Here is a 14,236-nt window from a genome sequence, read left to right as displayed (position 1 = left end):
AGTACTAGAGGGACTGGAATCCTTGGAAGTTGATAAGTCACCAGGGCCAGATGGATTGTTTCCTCGGCTATTGAAGGAAGCCATGGAGGAAATAACAGATGCTCTGAGGATCGTCACTAGATACAGGGGAGGTACTGGTGGACTGGAAGACTGCAAATGTAGTACCATTGTTTAAAAAGGGTACGAGGGAAAGGCCGAACAATTATAGGACGGTCAGTCTTACCTCGGTGGTGGGCAAGCTATTAAAATCAATACTGAGAGATAGGATAAACTGTCACTTGGAAAGGCATGGTTTAATCAGGGATAGTCAGCATGGATTTGTTCAGGGAAGGTCATGCCTTACAAATCTGATTGAATTCTTTGAGGAAGTGACAAGGAGGATTGACGAGAGAATGCAGTGGATGTTGTCTATATGGATTTTAGTAAGGCATTTGACAAGGTCCCACATGGCAGACTGGTCAGAAAGGTAAAAGCCCATGGGATACAGGGAAATGTGGTGAATTGGATCCAAAATTGGCTTAGTAACAGGAAACAAAGGGTAAAAGTCGATGGATGTCTTTGCGAATGGAAATCTGTTTCCAGTGGTGTGCCACAGGGCTCAGTGTTGGGTCCCTTGCTGTTTGTGGTATATATTAATGATTTGGACTTGAATGATGTGCAAATTTGCAGACGACACAAAAATTGGCCGTGTAGTTGATAGTGAAGAGGATAGCTGCCCCTGCCATCAGTGTCTGCTCACGCTCACTTGTGTGTGGTGACTCTCCATGTGCTAACCCAACTAACTGACCACTAGGACCCACCGAGGTGTGAGTATCTGCGCTGGTGGATGGCTCACTAAGATGTGCCAGGAGCTCCTCTGAGGAATCACCCTCTTCCATCACTTCTGTTCTTGAAGGGCGTGGAGGAGAACAGAAAGCAATTATTAAGAATCATCACTGCCCTCTCCCGTGCATTCCGAGCTCTCTCCTCCTACAAGGGGAGAAAGTAAAAGATGTGTGAGTGAGTGATGGTGAAGTGGTCAGCCGATGAATGCATTGCTTTGGGTGAGGCTGACCATGAAAGAGATGCATCAGAGGGTGACTGTCAGTCAGATAAATCACATTGGATCAGGATTAGGGTGAGTGGGATTGGTGGGTTCACAAATGGAGAGGTGAGGAAGTACTCAGGAAGTGAAGGTAAGTTGACGATGACTTGTGAGGAGTGATGTGATGGAGTAGTCTTGGCAGGGCAGAATGTGAGGAGGGTGGGGGGGTGGGGGGGCGTTTGATGTGCACCACGGAATGCAGGAGAATCCGTAGGTGTACTTGGAGATGCCGTGAGAGGGCACCGTATTGGAGATATAGAGAGGAGGCTCACAGCATTGGAGATGGCCAAGCACAACAGGTGTTTGGGCATCTTCCCTTCCTTTTGGCTTTCTACTTAATTCTGTCACTCTCACTCAGTGTGACATGCTGATGGTGCATTGCACTGCCACTCCTGCTACTGTTTATGCTTGCCACTATGTGCTAGCCCTTGTTCCTCTTCTTTTTTATAGATCCATCAGACCTTGAAGTCCAACAGATTGAAGGGGACGACACTCCTCAAGACACAGTTGTCATTCAATCTCACACTTTCAAGCACTATCATAGGAATCAGCACCCTGCATGGTATTGATAGTGAGTTAGAGGGTTTTGCATTGGTTGATTCACTGAGCACAAGTGCTCAGTACCTGCCCTGGTATCAGAAAGCTAGATGGCCAGTCTGCAGCAGGGCACCCTCAGGGCACAAATGGCCGATACCGACACAACCTCCCCCGCCACTGGTGTTTCAAGTCTGAACTATTCCCATAGCTTCTGCATCCAAGTTTAGTACACCGCTCTTCCATTATTGTTGCAGGCAAGTGTACATGCTCGAAATAACATAACCAACATATCAAAAAAAAGAAAATCACAAACTATTCTCATAAATTGGTTAATCAGCATTACAGGAACTCAGATTGGCCTACCCTTCTGTCTAAAGTCCGCAGCTTGAATTGCGAATTTCACCTGGGAGGGACTGGTTGTTGAAATTTCCAGCTGCTGCGAATAAATTGTGTGTGTGTGTGTGTGAAAAAAAGAACCATTATGGAAATTGCAATCACCCTGCTCATGTGGAATTCCACTACCCATTGTACACCAGCTCACATTACATCATAACCAAATAGAAAAGACCAGTGTGTTCTGGCTTCAATGGAAAATTGTGTGTGTGTGTGTCAGGCAGATGCATGATGGGAGTTGTGGTTTCACTTTGCTCCTGCAGAGCAATAATATTTGCACTATACTGTGAATTGGGTAGAAAATTTACAAGTAACAACTGAGAGATGTGATTTGCAGAAAAATTAAATAAGCTTATGAGTTATTGTTTGGGATGAGTTTTTCTGATCCCCACCTTAGATGTTGCAGCCGCAGTCCTGGAGCATGGCAAATGACTACTAGGTCGGGTGCTGGACATTGGAGACTCGACAGCAGGAAAACCTTCCCTTGGCAGTGATAAACCAGTAATAGAACTACAGAACTAAGAAGTAAGTATGAGGAAAAATATCATGTAAATAATTGAAAGGTTTTGAGGAGAGAAGAATAAAAAAGTATTTTTATTTTAAGCAAATATGGCAAATCAACTGTGGGAGGTAGAGGAAAACAAATTATATTGTAAATAATAAATAGTTTTTGGGGAGAGAAGAGCAAAGTTACTTTCACCTTAGACAGGTTTTGTAAAGTGGAAAGTAAATATATTATAGATTGTATCTGTGAAGTTGTGTCTTTCAGTATCAGTAAGGTATGTAATATTTTCACTTTGAGTCAGTTATTACTGCGGTAATTTCTGGTATTTCTTTCCTCATTCTCATTTGGTTTTTTTTACATTGAATTTTGAAACTAATTAAAGTCTCTGAGAGAAACACCTAGGAAGGGAGGTTAGGGGGTGGAGGGAAAGAAAAACTGATTGAGGGGGAGAGGCCTCTGGTCTCATGCCATCTGCCCTTGAGAATGAGAATGGAGAGAGGATTAAAGATGAGGTAATAGAAGAGTAAGGAGGAGGGAGGATGCAGGGGTTGATTGGGCAGATTAAAGGGGAAATGGAAGACGTAGTGGTAATGATGGAAGTGAGGGTGTTGAAGGAAGGGGACTGGGTAGCGGGAAGATGAAGAGCAATGAACACAATGGGAGGTTAGGGAAGAACACGAGTGTTTGGGGATGGGATGGGAGTCGCTAAGGGCCATATTTTCCCCTCAACCCCCAAATGCGGCATGCTGCTGTACATGGCTCCTTTCTCTGCCACACCACCCCATTACACCACCACCTCCCACCTGAAAAGAAAGAAGAAAAAGACACAGAGAAGCAAACGGAAGAGATAAGGGGAGTGAAAAGAAAACAGACAGACAGAAGCAGAAAAAGGGATATCAAAAACAATACGAAGAACTTTTATAGTTATATTAGGAAAAGGAGGGTGGTCAGGAGCAGTGTTGGCCCGTTAAAAAAGGAAAGTGGGGATATTGTCATTGACAATGGGGAAATGACGGACATGTTGAACAATTACTTTGCGTCAGCATTTACAGTAGAAAAAGAGGATAGCATGCCGGAAATCCCAAGAAAACTAATATTGAATCGGGGACAGGGACTTGATAAAATTAACATAACTAAAACAACAGAAATGAAGAACATAATAGCACTAAAGAGTGACAAATCCGAAGGACCAGATGGCTTCCATCCCAGAGTTTTAAAGGAAGTAGGTGAGCACATTGCAGATGCCCTAACTATAATCTTTCAAAGTTATCTAGATTCAAGAACTGTCCCTCTAGATTGAAAAATTGCACATGTCACTCTGCTTTTTAAGAAAAGAGAGAGAGGGAAACCAAGGAATTATAAACCAGTTAGCCTAACATCTGTTGTGGGGAAAATGCTGAAGTCCATAATTAAGGATAGGGTGAATGAACACCTCGAGAATTTTCAGTTAAACAGAGAGATCCAGCATGGATTTGTGAAAGGTAGGTCATGCCTGACAAACCTGATTGAATTTTTTGAAGAGGTGACTAAAGTAGTGGTCAAGGGAATGTCAATGGATGTTATTTATATGGACTTCCAGAAGGCATTTGATCAGGTCCCACATATGAGACTGTTAGTTAAGATAGAAGCCCATGGAATCGAGGGAAAAGTACGGACTTGGTTAGGAAGTTGGCTGAGCGAAAGGCGACAGAGAGTAGGGATAATGGGTAGGTACTCACATCGGCAGGATGTGACTAGTGGAGTCCTGCAGGGATCTGTCTTGGGGCCTCAATTATGCACAATATTTATTAACGACTTAGATGAAGGCATAGAAAGTCTCATCTAAGTTTGCCGATGACACAAAGATTGGTGGCATTGTAAGCAGTGTGGATGAAAACATAAAATTACAAAGTGATATTGATAGATTAGGTGAATGGGCAAAACTGTGGCAAATGGAATTCAATGTCGGCAAATGTGAGGTCATCCACTTTGGATCAAAAAAGGATAAAACAGGGTAATTTCTAAATGATAAAAAGTTAAAAACAGTGGATGTCCAAAGGGACTTAGGGGTTCAGGTACATAGATCATTGAAGTGTCATGAACAGGTGCAGAAAATAATCAATAAGGCTAATGGTTTGCTGGCCTTTATATCTAGAGGACTGGAGTATAAGGGGGCAGAAGTTATGCTGCAGCTATACAAAACCCTGGTTAGACCGCACCTGGAGTACTGTGAGCAGTTCTGGGCACCGCACCTTCGGAAGGAAATATTGGCCTTGGAGGGAGTGCAGCGTAGGTTTACTAGAATGATACCCAGACTTCAGGGGTTAAGTTACGAGGAGAGATTACACAAATTGGGGTTTAGAAGGTTAAGGGGTGATCTGATCAAAGTTTATAAGTTATTAAGGGGAACAGATAGGGTGGATAAAGAAAAACTATTTCTGCTGGTTGGGGATTCTAGGAGTAGGGGGCACAGTCTAAAAATTAGAGCCAGACCTTTCAGGAGTGAGATTAGAAAACATTTCTACACACAAAGGGTGGTAGAAGTTTGGAACTCTCTTCCGCAAACGGCAATTGATACTGGCTCAATTGCTAAATTTAAATGTGAGATAGATAGCTTTTTGGCAACCAAAGGTATTAAGGGATATGGGCCAAAGGCAGGTAAATGGAGTTAGATCACAGATCAACCATGATCTCATCAAATGGCAGAGCACGCACGAGGGGCTGAATGGCCTACTCCTACTCCTATGTTCCTATGAGACAGAGAGAAAAACAGCTCCAGAAACACATCAGATATGTGAGATAGTGACTATATTCTTTGAGTTCCCAGTGCAATGCTATAGGAGGTTGATTTTGAGTGAGTGTGTGTATTTTTTTATAATCTGCCTTTATCACATATGTTTTGTGACACTCCTCATGTCACATTTTGGGGTTTCATATTGATATATGCAAATATCTGTGTCATTCTTGGACCTGATTAGCTTAAATGTTATATTCATGAAACAGCAACAAACCACAATTGAAAAGGTTGCGAGAAGCTAGATAAACTACCAACGAGGAATCAATAAGCAGTAGAAAACTGAATAATCAAATTGCTTAATTTTTTTTGAAAGCTACCAATCCTGAACCAGAAAGGAACAGGAAGTGATCCAGTAAATAATGAAAAAAAGAACTATATATTGTTAAATATTGGCCAGGAGTCCAAATTGTGCTATGGGATCTTTTACATCCACTTGAGAGGGCAGTTTGAGCATTAGCTTAATGTCTCATCTGAAATACGGCACTCTCTCAGCACTGCAATGAAGTGTCAGCCTGGATTATGTGCTCAAATCTCTGGAGTTGGACTTGAAACCATATCCTTCATGACTCAGAGGTGAGGGTGCTACCACTGAGCCACAACTGACATTAATATGTTGTAAAGTTGGTTTGAGCTGCAATTTTGAATTTTAACACAACTAAAAAATTACTAATTATCATTTATAATGTAAGGAACCCATAAAAAATTATCATTTCTAAATGAAACATTTCTTCTGGCTTATAGATTGCCTCTTTGGTGTAGTAAATCCTTGGAAATTGTTTTCTCGGGACTGCCTACTTCTGTATCAGGAGCCTGAGAATCAATTTGAAGTACTTGGCTGGAGCTTCAATTATTGTGTGAGGCTTTGTCGACCATTTTTGTATCCAAATGTCTTATTTCCAACCTGTTGCTATCAATCATAACAAACCTACCCCTCTTCATTTTGGTTCCTTCCACCATCCCTCTAAAGGTATCACCCAACCCATTCCACCTGGTCCCTGGGTTTAAAAATGGTGTTAGTCTTTCTTAGGGCTTCAAATATTCCCGATGTATTTTTCAGTATTTCCAAAGGGTATATGGGGCAAAAGAAGTAGCTGGCAAAACCCAACGGAAAGCAAAATAAATGTGGAGGTAGGAAACAGAATTTGTCCGAAAGAGATTGAGCGATACAGCACATAAATCCACTATCAGATGGATAGCAAAGTGGAGGTGCTACTGCATTGGTTGAGTGTAAGCAGAGTTGCCTTGTTTGGCACTTCAGGACACCCTCCCCAGAGGGCAACAATGCAGCATGCCTGAAAGGATGTTGTGGCAAAAGAGTTCCAGGAGGAGGTGACCTTGACTAACATTGGTAGTGCCATCTCTATGGTGCAGGTTGGCTGTAAGTATCCTCACAGCAAATGACACAGAGACTCAGTTGGCTCCATCCTGATCTAAAAGCTGCAAAGCTGGTTTCTACAACATTGCCAGGTAGATTTGCTAGGGCTTGCATTGGTAGCATAATACTGCATGATGACGGTCTGGTTCTGGTACCCGCTGACTTCCTGTGACATGCCTTTTTCTGTTTAGCTGAGGTCTTGGAGCTGATTTTCGGATGGCCGAGCGGGTGCGTTGGGGCCAGGGGGCTCCGAAAATGGCGGAATCCTGGAGCAGGTTCAGAGCACGACTCCATCCCACTCACTTCCGGGTTCCCCAATGACGCGTCTGGTTGTACGCGCAGCTCCAGCATGTGGGACGCCCACCGGCAATTAAAGCCTGTGGGATGATAATTTAGATAGTTATTTAGCTAGTTGAAGTACTTGGCAGACCTCATTGAGTGGAGATTTTGGCAGGGGTGCAATTTTGAAGGACCTTCAGCATGTTTCCCGTGCTGTGGGAAACACTCCCTGTTGGAGCAGACGTGTTTCAGCCAGCAGCCAATGGGAGATGCAAAGGATTATTTGACAGGTGGGGGATTACCTCATTAATTGCAGCAGGGCACTTTGTCACTTCAGACAAAGTTTTGGCTGCAATACCTTTGCCTTTCCGCTCAAAATTATTAATTTATACCCAGAACTCTGCTGTGAAGACACATTTACCCACTTTGCGGACCCCCTCAAACTCACACCGTTAGGATGGGGGGCACCATGGCTGCATTCATCACTTCATCCGAGGACGAGCAACTCTTGTGCATCCCCTTTGTGCTCACAAAACCTTTGCTTTACGCTTATGACTACTCCTACGTGGTGCATCCCCTGTGGCTGTAGCAGAGGTAGTGGCAGGTTGCTCATGTTCATGCCCTGACTGATTAAATGCTTTGGGCTGACGCCCTCTGGGTTTTGGTGCCCATGAGGGCCCCTCCAAAGACTGCTCCACCTACACCTGTGCAGGGGCAGACTCGACCACCTGGAGAGGAGGCAGCATTGTGGGTACTGGTTGAGAGGGGGGCAACGGGTGAGATGTGGAGACACTTTGAGTGGCGTCCCCACTTCCAAGTCCCCTTTCGCCATCATCCCTCTCCTGGGTCAGGCCCACATACTCCTACCACCCTGCTAGACAACAGTTTGGAGGACACGTGTGAAGCCTTGTAAGGCCAGTGTTAGTGTATCTGCCAGCCTGTTTATGGCGGCAGAAAGTTGCTCACCCTGAGTCTGAAGGGCCGTTGTCAGGGCCTCAACGGACTCATTGGTGAGCCGTGCTTGAAGCTCAATGGAGGCTAGCCTTCCTTCCGTCGCAAACATTCCCGCATCTACCCACAACACTATCTCAGAGATGCCCTCACGTCCCTGTGACAGTATCACAGAGAGGCCCTCCTGTACCTGTGCCACCATTCCACTCATGTAGGAGTTGGACTTCTCCATCCTCTGCGCGATTGTGGAGAGTGCATGTGGCACCTGTTCCAGCACCTCGCAAATGTGCTGCTGCCCCTCGATCATTCTCATTTTAAAGAATGGCCCCCAGGTTTCAGCATCTGTGTCCAGCTGAGCAGAGCCTGGAGAAGAGTGCTCCCACCGACGCAGACTCTCCACAGCTGTCCCTGCCACCAGTGTCTGCTCGTGCTCACATGTGTGTGGTGACTCACCATGTGCGACCCCAACTAAGTGAGGACAGGGAACCACCGAGGTGTGTGTATCTGTGCTGGTGGATGGCTCGCTCAGATGTGACGGTGCCCCCTCAGAGACTGGCAGGTCCTCTGAGAAATCGCCCTCCGTCATGGGGGTCGCTGAAGGCCCTGTAAGAGAACAGAAGGCAATGTTAAGCATGATGACAGATGTTGAGGTGCTAAAGATGGCAAGGCATGTTAACATCATTTGCTATTGTGAGTGCTGAATGTTAAAGATCTGTCACCAGCCGTTTGACGGGTGGCAGTCTCGGCGTCCCCGACGGACAGGTACTCGAGGGTGTGGCTCACTTCAAGAGCCTCCTGCTCCACATCAGTGAGGACAACCTGATGTTGCCGCCCCCCTACGGTCTTCGCCCTCTCCCGTGCATTCTGGGCTCTCTTCTCCTATAAGGGGAGAAAGTAGAGTGGCGTGAATGAGGGATGGTGACGTGGCCAACCGCTGTTTGCATTGGTTTGGGTGAGGCTGACTGTGAAAGAGATGAATCAGAGGGTGAGTATGAGACAAAGCCATGACATTGTATGAGGATTGGGTTGAGTGGTAGTGGTGGGATGAATACTGGGGAGGTGAGTAAGTGCAGGTAAGTTGAGGATGAGGTTTGAGTGGGTGTGAAGAGTGATGTGATAGTTTAGTGTTGGCAGTGCAGAAAGAGTTGTGGGGTGGGGGCAGTGATGTGGAAGACGGGGTGTAGGAGAATGAGTAAGTGTACTCACTTTGGCTGACCTAGTTAGGTCATTGAAGCGCTTCCTGCACTGGATCCATGCGCGGGAGACGTTGCTGCTGTTGGTGACCTCCTCTGCCACCTCGAGCCAGGCCCTCTTGGTGGCAGAGACAGGCCACTTCCTCCCGTCCGCCGGGTTGGAAATGTCCCTCCTCCTCCTCACCCCATCCCGTAAGACCTGAAGTGAGGCATAAGTAAATCTGGGAGCAGCCTTTCCCTTGGGCTGCTCCATTCTATAATTTTGGTTGTTTGCTGCAGGAGCAGCATTGGAGGACTGCCCCTTTAAGTAGAGCTCCTCCAGCTGACAGCCTGTGATGTGGGTGCGCAGTCTGCCCGCTGCGCAGGTTTCCGACGGGAAACCCGGAAGCCACGTTAAGTGGCTTCAATTTACCCCCGGTTGCGTGGGGAACAGATGGACTTCACAGGGCAGATTACCCACGCGCCCAGTCGCCCCCCCCCGCTGTCATCCCGCCTCCCTGGTAATATCAGGGCCCTTATGTCTTCTTCACAACTTACTTTCCTACCTACCTTTGTGTCCTCTGCAAATTTAGCAACCATACATTCGGTCCCTTCATCCAAGTCATTGATAAAGATTGTAAATAGTTGAGGCCCAAGCACTGATCCCTGTGGCACTCCATTCGTTACATCTTGCCAACCTGAAAATGACCCATTTATGCCTACTCTCTGTTTCCTGTTAGCTAACCAATCCTTTATCCATGCTAATATGTTACCCCCTACACCATGAGCTCTCATTTTGTGTAGTAGCCATTGATGTGGCTTCAAAAGCCTTCTGGAAATCCAAGTACACCACATCCACAGGATCCCCTTTATCCACCTTGCTTGTTACTTCCTCAAAGAACTCTAATAAATTAGTCAAACATGATTTCCCTTTTACAAAATCGTGTTGACTCTGCCTGATTGCATTGAGATTTTCTAAGTGGCCTGCTATAACCTCTTTAATAATAGATTCTAGCATTTTCCCTGTGACAGATGTTAAGCTAACTGGCCTGTAGTTTCCTGCTTTCTGTCTCCCTCCTTTCTTAAATAGAAGAGTTACATTTGCTATTTTCCAATCTGATATGACCCTTCCAGAATCTAAGGAACTTTGGAAAATTAATACCAATGCATCTATTATCTCTGCAGCCATTACTTTTAAGACCCTAGGATGAAATCCATTCGGACTTGGGGATTTGTCAGCTTTAAATTCCAATATTTTTTTCAAAACCCTTTCCTTGGTGATTGTAAATGTTTTAAGTTGCTCCCTCCCTTTCACCTCTTGATTCACAATTATTTCTGGCATGTTATTTGTATCCTCTACTCTGAAGACGGACGTAAAATATCTGTTCAATTCATCCGCAATTTCCTTATTCTCCATTATTAATTCCCCAGACTCACTCTCTAGAGGACCAACGCTCACTGGAAAGTAAAATACCTTTGACACCATCTCTTCCCTTAGGACCACTCCAGATGGTTGAAGGCAATGCACAGCCTAACCTTGTCCTAAGCAGATAGAAAATTACACTAGGCTTCATTTAAACACAATGTGCTGGAACTTGCTGAAAAAATAATGGCATGTGAACATGCATGATGTGCAAAGTGGCCAGCAAGTTCAGGGGATTAAGAGATATGCCATGAGTTGCAAATTTCCAGAACTTGCTGGTCAATTTGCGGCATTTCGCCATTTGCTTCCCACAAACAGCATCTCACCCTTAGCCTCCCCATTATTTTTAAGAACTTTCTGGATTTGCCCATTAAACTTGCCACAGAAAGTTAAGTTTAGTAATTAATAGTGTAAGTACCCTTTTAACGATGGGATAATTGTTAATGATTGCCAATCAACCTCCTCTGGCCCAGAAAGTGAACAATTTAAAGTGTGGAGTCTCATTCCTTCAGGTAATGAATTGTTGTTGGAGATTTTAAAAATGTCAAATTTTAAATTTTTAATTTTTTGTTTACTTTTCCTTTCTGTCTCTTTTTTTCTCTCCCTCTTAATCCAATCTTTCTTTCCCTCTTTTATTTCTCTTTCTGTACCTGATTTGGCTCTAATTCATCCACTCTAATTCACCCACTCTAATTCACCCATTCTAATTCACTCCCCTTTTCAGTCGTTCCTCTGTTTACTTCTTAATCCTTAAATCTCATTGGTGAAGGAGATACACTGATGGTCCTGCCATTCGCTAAACTCTCTGAGGCCCTGTTGCTCTCACCACGCCATTATCAGCTCGCACTTCCAGCGAACGTTTTTTGACCTGAAGGATGTATAATAAGTCTAACTAATGGTGCATGCTGTGAGATGCCCTGATCCAGCAAGTTTTGATCTATTATAATATTTAAGTGCATCTACAGTTCTTTTCCAGTAAGACTACTGTTTTAGATCTAAATGCCTGCTGGAAAATCGTGATCACCACCAACGTGCTGCAGATCTGGCTATATGGATCTTAGCCACGTGTCCCAGTCAACTGGCCTTAGTTACAGGAAAGCTTAACCTTATTGTGCATTAAATGGCATAATGCTCCTGTTATTATATAAAAAAGTATATCCTTCAACTCACCATTACAAATGCCATGGGAGATCCAGCAGTATAAAATACACCCGACTGTGTTTTCTGAATAAGGTTACCAGTTTCTCCTCAAACTTATAGGATGTTCTAAACAGGAAGTTGTTTCACGCTCTGTGAATGCCCAATGTTGCTGTCAATCATGGGGTAAAGAAAGATTCAGGTGCCTGGAAGATGCATCTCCATTTCCTGACTGCAAATCCAATCCAGGAAAAACGCATTTCTTTCAGAAATGCTGCCACCATAATTTGTAGTGTTCCTGCTGCTAATAATTAGATATGGCTTGCAGTATATTGATTTGGCAGGCACTATTTAATCTCCTCACAGGCATTTCTTAGCCTACTAACATAGGTCTTGCTTAGGAGCCCTTTTGAAGCATTCTAGGTAACAACTGTGCTAAAGATACCTAGCACACAGGAAGAAGTTTGTGGTTCTTGGAGGCCAATCATCTCAGCCCCAGGGTATTGCTGCAGGAGTTCCTCAGAGCAGTGTCCTAGGCCCAACCATCTTCAGCTGCTTCATCAATGACCTTCCCTCCATCATAAGGTCAGAAGTGAGGATATTCTCTGATGATTGCACAGTTAGGTAGGGAGTTCCAGGATTTTGATTCGCAACCCCTCAGATAATGGAGCAGTCTGTACCCGTATGCAGCAAGACCTGGTCAACATCCAGGCTTGGGCTGACAAGTGGCAAGTAACATTCACACCACACAGGTGCCAGGCAATGACCATCACGTGGTTAGAGTCTAACCATCTCCCCTTGACATTCAACGGCATTACCATCGCCGAATTCCCCACCGTCAACGTACTGGGGGGTCACTATTGACCAGCCACATAAATACTGTAGCTACAAGAGCAGGTCAGAGGGTGGGTATTATGTGGCAAGTGACTCACCTCCTGACTCCCCAAAGCCTTTCCACTATCTACAAGGCACAAGTCAGGAGTGCCTGGATGAGTTCAGTACCAACAACACTCAAGAAGCTCGACCCCATCCAGGACAAAGCAACCCACTTGATTGGCACCCCATCCACCGCCTTAAACATTCACTCCCTCCATCACCGGTGCACCGTGGCTGCAGTGTGTACCATCTACAAGATGCACTGCAGCAACTCGCCAAGGCTTCTTTGACAGCACCTCCCAAACCCCTGATCTCTACCACCTAGAAGGACAAAGGCAGCAGGCGCATGGGAACAACACCACCTGCATGTCCCCCTCCAAGTCACACACCATCTTGGCTTGGAAATATATCACCGTTCCTACATCATCGCTGGGTCAAAATCCTGGAACTCCCTACCTAACAGCACTGCGGGAGAATCTTCACCACACGGACTGCAGCGGTTCAAGAAGGCGGATCACCACCACCTTCTCAAGGGCAATTAGGGATGGTCAATAAATGCTTGTCTTACCAGCGATGCCCACATCCCATGAATGAATAATAAAAAAAGATTATGTGGAAATGAGTATATAAATGCACTTATAAACAAAGATTTTTAAAGTCAATAGTTACCTGAAGGAAAACCATAATAAGCATCTATTTCTCTTCAAGTCCAGTGATTTTAATTTTAAAATTCAGTGCCCTGCACTAAGCCTGCCCCCTCTCTTGTGCCTTGGAATGTAACCACCTGAAACATCACCGTAACACACGACACCCCAGATCCCCCATGAGCAATGCCAAGGGAGATCTGCTATTGGAGGTATATTTTCCCCCATTCACCGTTGTCAGAAAAGTCCACACAAGTGGAAAACAGTGAAACCCACCTTATACTCCAGCCAAATTTCTCACCATCATTAATGCACAAGAAAAATATGCCCAATAGGATTACAATAGAGTATTTATATAGAATCCTAAAGATAGCTGAGCCTTTGCACTTGCTGCTGTTGAGAGACAACAACTTGCATTTATAGAGAGCTTTTAATGTAAACAACATCCTATGGCATTTTACAGATAGGCGTATGGAACACATATGCCAAACCCCCAGAGAGAAGAAATTAGTAAGAATGACTAAAACCTTGCTAACAAGATGCATTCTGAGGAGGTTTATAAAGGAGGAGACAGATGTGAGGGGGAAGAGGGATTAGGAAGGGAATTCCAGAGAGAAGGACCCAGGGGCTTGAAGGATCTGCTATTAACAGTGGGCCAAAGGGAATTGGGTGCACAAGAGGCCGTAATTAGAGGAACAGAGTGTTTGGGGTGTGATAGCACAAGTGGTATTATATAGGATCATGTAGGATAGTGTATAATATAATAGGTTAACAGCTTGGCATAGATAAATGCATGATGGGATAATTAGAATAGCGGGCTACAGTAAAAGAGGAAGGGACATACTGGACATGATTTGGTACAAAAATCAGAACACCCGGTGTGAAATGAGAAAAAATAGTTTATCATACACAAGTCTGTATTAATATCTTTGTGTTATGAATTTATTCTGAGTGATACAGGCTAACATAGTTTCGATTAAACCAAAGCCAAGCAAGCAGGAGGTGTCAGTTTAAGGCAAAGAAGAAAAACAAATTCATCAAAGAGTCTTTATAAAGAATTGTGGACTAATTTGGGGACAGCATG

This window comes from Heptranchias perlo, chromosome 6, assembly GCF_035084215.1.
Source record: "Heptranchias perlo isolate sHepPer1 chromosome 6, sHepPer1.hap1, whole genome shotgun sequence".
Taxonomy (NCBI): Eukaryota; Metazoa; Chordata; class Chondrichthyes; order Hexanchiformes; family Hexanchidae; genus Heptranchias; species Heptranchias perlo.
Note: the sequence above shows the minus strand (reverse complement) of the source record.